The sequence below is a fragment of the Ixodes scapularis genome, unplaced genomic scaffold (genome assembly GCF_016920785.2).
Source record: "Ixodes scapularis isolate PalLabHiFi unplaced genomic scaffold, ASM1692078v2 PGA_scaffold11__112_contigs__length_91849675, whole genome shotgun sequence".
NCBI lineage: Eukaryota > Metazoa > Arthropoda > Arachnida > Ixodida > Ixodidae > Ixodes > Ixodes scapularis.
This window is the reverse complement of record NW_024609837.1, coordinates 80831048-80837391: the sequence shown is the minus strand read 5'-3', so window position 1 is coordinate 80837391 and position 6344 is coordinate 80831048. Positions and strand designations below refer to the sequence as shown.

Genomic DNA, 6344 nt, shown 5'->3' with positions numbered 1-6344 from the left:
CCGCGAGAACCTCTATCCTTGCGCAAAGTCGTATAGTTTGGGGGCGTGACTTAACAGTCAAGAATGCTGTCTGGTAGCCAAGTTTCTGTCATTGCTATATTATCAGGTTGGGTATTCAAAACAGCAGCTTCAAGTTTATCTGTTTTATTTACGATGCTTCGCGCGTTTAGGTTTAGTAATCGAAAGTCATATACACGGTTGACTTGAGTAGGGCTTGGTCACGTACTGGGATTCCGGGTTTCCTCAGATATGGGAACCTTATCGTTTATGGCCTCATTCCGAATGTATACTGTGCCATTTATCTTAATTTTGTCATAGGTAAGCGTGACCTTATCACCAGCAAGTTTACTTGATTTCGAGCTATCAAGTAATTTTTTTCTAATGCCCTCAATTCGCTTTGAGTAGTCTTCACTAATCGAGAGTCGTTCATTGTTCAATTTATTGCAGTTGCGTAAAATATTCAATTTATATTTAAAGTTAACGAGTCGAAATATTACTGGAAGGGTTTTGCCATGGAGCTGGCTTCCCAAGGCGATGTATACGATCGATTCCATTAATCTTTACATTTAGTTTTCCACCAAGAATCTCTTTAGTTACTCTATCCTCGGGGGTGCTACTCTCTTCGTTGGGTAGTTCAGAAAGAGCAAAAATAATTAGATTGTTTCTTCTGCTACGGTTTTCTAAATCATCAATTTTGTTCGAGAGTGATGTGATGGTGGCTTCGAGGCGATTGGTCTTGTCGCAGTTTTTGTTCACAACGGACCTGAGTTCTTCAAGGCCTTCGAGGCGCGATTCTATTTTCTCTAGTCTTGATGTTGTCACAGCCTGGCTCAGCTTAATTTCCTTAATGTCGACCGAGATATTAGTTAACATTTCCATCATCGCTGCCCTGTCAGGACCGGGATTGGTCTCTATATCTCCGCACAGCATAAGCAAATCACCAAATCGTGCACGCATTTCACACAACAAGGCAAAACAGTTCCGTGGGCACGGCAGCAAAAAAAGACAAAGGTTGTTGCTACGGTAACAGAAAGGATAGCGTTTTCCTACTTGTGCAATGAACACGAAGGGGTTAATGACTGTCATCTTGGCAATGCCCCCGTGCTCACTGTTAATTGTGAAATTTCTGGTTCCCTGTATATGAAATACACATCGCCATCAGAAGTCAAGATTCGAGTCTCGCTACATAAACAGTTGCGCCGAGATTCGCTGGCCCAAAAATTGTATTCTATGTATGAAAATTTTGCCGGGTATGACCAAGGTAGTGCTGTAAATCGTTCCTCCATGCTGCACTGAAATCACGACAGACGCAAAATGGTGTTTAAGAAGCATGTTATATTGAGGATGGAAATTCTGCACCCCCGTGACGTGCAGCACGAGTGTGGTCAGGGAAGATGTCTGCTTGGCATGTGCAGCTGCTTGTCTCTCCACTGCCTTAAGACAAAGTGTACCAAAAGGGTGAATGATAATAGAGGCATGCATTTCAAGAAATTCAGAACAGCGCTTAAAAGAACAAGACAACGAGAGTGGAGCACAGGACGAGCGCTGACTATCAACTGACGTTTTATTAAAACGGCTCAAAGAAGAAAAAAAAAACACAAAACTAACCAACGCCGTAACAACCAATGGCGTGTCACTCAGCCGGCATCTATAATATCTATCTCCTTTTTTTTGTATATATAAACTGAAGGCTTACTGACGCAGTGCCCCGAACCAGCTTTTTCTATTGCATGCGCCTCCAGCACCTCTGTTTTCACTTTTGTACGCCCCCTGCCAATGATTATGGTATCTTCGAAGACGGGGTGACACAGGCAGTCTCTGCAGTGTACGTACAACTGACCTCCTGTCATTTACCGTAGGGAAAGTTCATGTTCACGCATTATCTCATTAACACAGCGTCCCAATTGCCCTATATAAACCCGGCTACATGACAACGGGGTTTTTTAGATGACACCCACCACGCAATCTACGAACTTGTTGACATGTTTAACCGTACATGACCGCTTGTTACTGTCTGCCTGATTTGCATGGTTTACGCGCGGTGATATTTGTGCTAAGTTGCGAGACGCCGAGAAAACCATTGGCACATTGAACCGGTTAGCCATTTTTTTTTAAAATTATGTTAAACCCTATGTAGATATGGGATAACCTGAGGCCTTTGTTTGGTCTTTACTTTTGGGTCCTGAAAAACACTCTTGATTCTTTTCAAGAGTGTCTGAGAGGCACCAAACAAAACAGACAGAGGAAACCCTTCTCCTAAAAGTCGCTTGACCTGGGCTTCATAGCTGTCAAGAATGGCTTGGTGGCAAGACCTGTACAGTGCAGCCTGGAGGCATGGCGTGGCAATATTTTGTTTCACAAATTTAGAATGGGAGTGGTCGTGTGGCAGGGTTTTCTTCTTAGATCACGGGTTGTAAGACCAGCAGACCTTTTGCGCGGTGAATTGCAGCCGTAAATCCAAAAACTGCGATTACTGACCATCTTGAAGTTCATAGTTAAACTTTAGGCCTGCAGAGCAGTGCTTGAAGACGGTCATTACATTCTATACGACTTTTTGCATTGACAATTTGCCGACAGCCTTTAGAAACACCAGATAATCGTCAACGGTGGCGTGCAAAACTGCAGGCCAATGATTTTGCGGAGTTCAACAGGCAATGCCCAGCTAGGTGCGTCCTGCTCCCACTGTCATTTGCACCAAATATTCTTAGAATTGGACCTTTTATTTCAATAGCAGACAGCAGTTTTAAAATTGGCGAGCCTGTTTTGTCGTAATGTCATTCCCTTGACAATTTCAGAGTGGTGGGTAGCTGTGGTGTTGCCGGGAATGTTTGGTGAAAGCAGGCCGCTGTACGGGAAACGGGACCGGAGACAGTTTTTCTTTTTTTTGCAAACTGACACTTAGTCTCATTTATTGGATCTGCCGTCTTATTTAACACAAAACTCGGGTAACCATGTGCATGTCTGGATTGCCTCTGGACCATGCGTACACTTAAGTTTTTGTAAGTTTTGCGGAGGTGTCATTTGCTAGAAACATAAACACCGTTGGACCTACAGCCACCTTGGGAGCTACCACCTAGGCACAATGTTTATGACAGCTTCTTCGACCTTGCTCGAAGTTAGGCACAATGCAGATTGTGCTCATAGTTCTATGCAATTGCTGAGATGGACACAAAAACTGTCACTTTGGGCCACTGGAGCCAGCAGAGCTCACCACGATCATGGTGTAGCAAAGCTGAAACCACGGACCATCAGTGGCTACCAGCATAAGACTACCGACGGCACTGATGCATAATACATGTCAATGACTTGACATAGGTGCAAACCACGCACCATGAAGATAAATCCAGACTGTTTTTAGAACGCAGCACTTAGGTGCCTGTTTCCGGCTTGAGCGGCGTCACCGTCGGCGTAACCGCGCCTTCCATTAAGAGACACGTGACGTCACTGATGACGTCATCAGTCACGATGACGATGACGTCACTGGTGGCTCTTTTGACGTCATGTGTGACGTCACGTGACGTCATCACGATCACACGTGACGTCACGTGTGATGTCATCAGTGACGTCACCAGTAACGGCATCGTCATCGTCACTGATGAAGTCACCATTGGTGTCACGTGTAACGTCAATAGCGGAAAAGAATCGCCCGCTAAATCTAGCGGAAAGAATTATCCCCCTAAATCTAGCGGAAAAAATTCCCCGCTAAATTTAGCGGAAACAATTCCCTCGCTAAAGTTAGGAAAAAATTGCCCCGCTAAATTCCCGCGAAATTTACACGCGATGCACTCACCAAAGATATGCATTTTTAGCGACTTGCGTTAAGCACACGTAGATCCACACACATGCTAAGAACTTTCCACCTTCTCCCCTCTCTTCTTTCCTCCCCCTCAAGAGCTGCTCTCTAATTCGGCGTTACAGGGATTATAAACGGCTCTTTTATACTTACCATCTGGCGGTCATGGAGCTGCCATCCGTGCTGGGTCCTCACTACCACCTATGGCCAAAGCAGATGAGTCCTGCATAATCCAATTAAACACGAGTTAACGCACAACAAATGCACTGCCTTTCTGGTTATGCGTTGATGTAATGCACCACTGCCTGCGCCTCAGAATTCACGTATCGGAGAGCCTCGTGCACAGGTCTAAAGACATTAGGGAGTTTTCGTAGATCGTTTTCGCCGTTCCGCAACGCCCTCCGCAACCCACTACGTTACCCGGAACTCTACAGTCAAGGCTATCGGTGCGCAGGCGCAGTAGCAACTTCTTCGTTGCGGAGGGCTTAGCGGAGGGGGAAACGCGGACTACGAAAATCCCCTAATGACCCGCGAACTTGAGCGCTACGATAAGAGCTTTCGAAGAAACATTACGAGGTAACACACTCGCACAAAATCAATAAGACCAAAAACACGGTGTCTGTTCAGTACGAGTACCGTTACCGTGTTCTGCGGTGGTCCCGGTACGGCTGGTAAGGGTTTAAGCGCGCGCTGAAAAACATTCTTCTAAGTTACAGCTCGAGCTCCAACTAGCAATTCCGCTACGCACGGCAACGCTACGCTAAAACCGCCCATTGCGATTCCCAGCACTTACCGACACTGCAGCCGATATGGCGTAGGGCGACGGACGAGGCGCGTCCGCCCTCGAAATCACGCGCCTTCTCTGGCCTACTCCTTAAGTTTAGCGACGACACTTTGTTCAAGGCACCAACTGTACTGCAGTGTGGCAATCGCGACGTGGCAACCTTTGAAAAAGCCCGACTGGACAGCGAAAATTTCGAAAGTGAGGCAAATCTCCGTACAGAGAGATGAGCACTTTACGCTCGACATTATGCCGTCGGCCATAACGATTGATCGCGATCGCGATGCAGCTCACGCGTTGCGATCATCTGTATTGTGTCACTTATGTAAAAAGACATGATTGATGCAACCTAAACTTGACACCGATAATTTTATTTAAATTTTACCGAATTCTACCTTTTCAGAAGTTAAAAAACGTTGCTTTTACAAGAACCTCCGATGCGGCGTTGCGCATTTCTCTCTAGAGATATTTTCTGGATACAAATCCCGATGAAGTTTCAACTCAATCAACGCTCTTGGTTGACGTCGTCCACGCGCCGCGATGAAGTTCCTTGCCAGTTGAGTTCGCCGCCGATTAGGGGCGTCGCGAACTTTTGTGGAACCGGATTTTTAGGTCGAACTTTTGGGGTTCGACTGAGTCGAACCGGCTCGACGAACCTTCGACCTTTTAACCAGATTCGACAGGTTCGACCTCGTGGACAGTGTGGCCAAACCACGTCTAGGTTTGGAGAATTTTTTTTTTTTAATGCAAAGGGATATTTTATTTTTCTGATCAAATACAATTAAAAGAAACCAAGTCTAATCACTAAAGAAGTTACTTACTTAATTTTTTGTATGACTATGACTATGATTGGCTATGACTTTCACACAGAATCCCTTTTTTGCAATCTAAATGTCATGAAAATCTTCACAATCTACAACTTTAAGTTATGCATGAAATATAAAATAGAATGCAGTAAAAATAGAGACTGTTTCATTTCTCTAGCGTCCCTGAAGGAAAAAAGCTCAAATTATCCAACTCGTAGTTCTGAACCTTGGTTCATTGAAAACTCCCGCTCTAACTATGGTCTTCAGAGAATCAAAATAACTCTCCCGAAGTTGCTAAATATGCTAACCCTAAAGCACATAGACATAACTACTCTTTCACCCAAAGAATTGCGGTCTTATTTTTTGTGTTGCGAGTGATATGGTTACACTTGAGTTGCATTTGTATTGTACTTGCTTTGTTGCTTGTTTTTTGGTTTTAAATCCACTGTTCTCTGCATTAGCTAATATTGTATAACTTTTTATCTTTTTTTCTTCTTTTTAATATGTATACCCTGTGTGTGAACTCGCATTGCCGCTGCTGCTGAAACTTTTGTGGTGCTGGGAACTCGTCAAGCTGTCCATACAGCTTTTTTTCCCAGCCCCCGCCATTGTAAAAAATGGTAAAATAAACATTGAATTGAATTGAATTAATGTGTTAACTGAAATAACCAATCAGATTTTCCATTAAATCATCCCATAGCCATCACCATCCAATCCAAAGCCAACTGGCCAGCCTGTTGCGCGTGCGCTTAGCAGTCGAACTGAGTCGAATCTTTGACGAGCTGTTCACAACAAGTTTAAGAAGTCGTACATGGTCGACCTCGATCTTCGACCGGTTCGCGACATCCCTACCGCCGATTGAGATGAGGCTCCTCCCACCGGCGACGTCACGGTGAAGTTTCTCCATCACTTTTTCCAGCATAGACAGACAGATCGCTCATCGGCACGGAAATCCGCGATGTGA

General features: G+C 44.8%; 1 pseudogene; it reads right to left on the bottom strand.

Moving 5' to 3' along the window:
* Positions 1-218: 218 nt before the first annotated feature.
* LOC115308670 lies at positions 219-1098 on the bottom strand (annotated as a pseudogene).
* Between the last annotated feature and the right edge of the window lie 5246 nt (positions 1099-6344).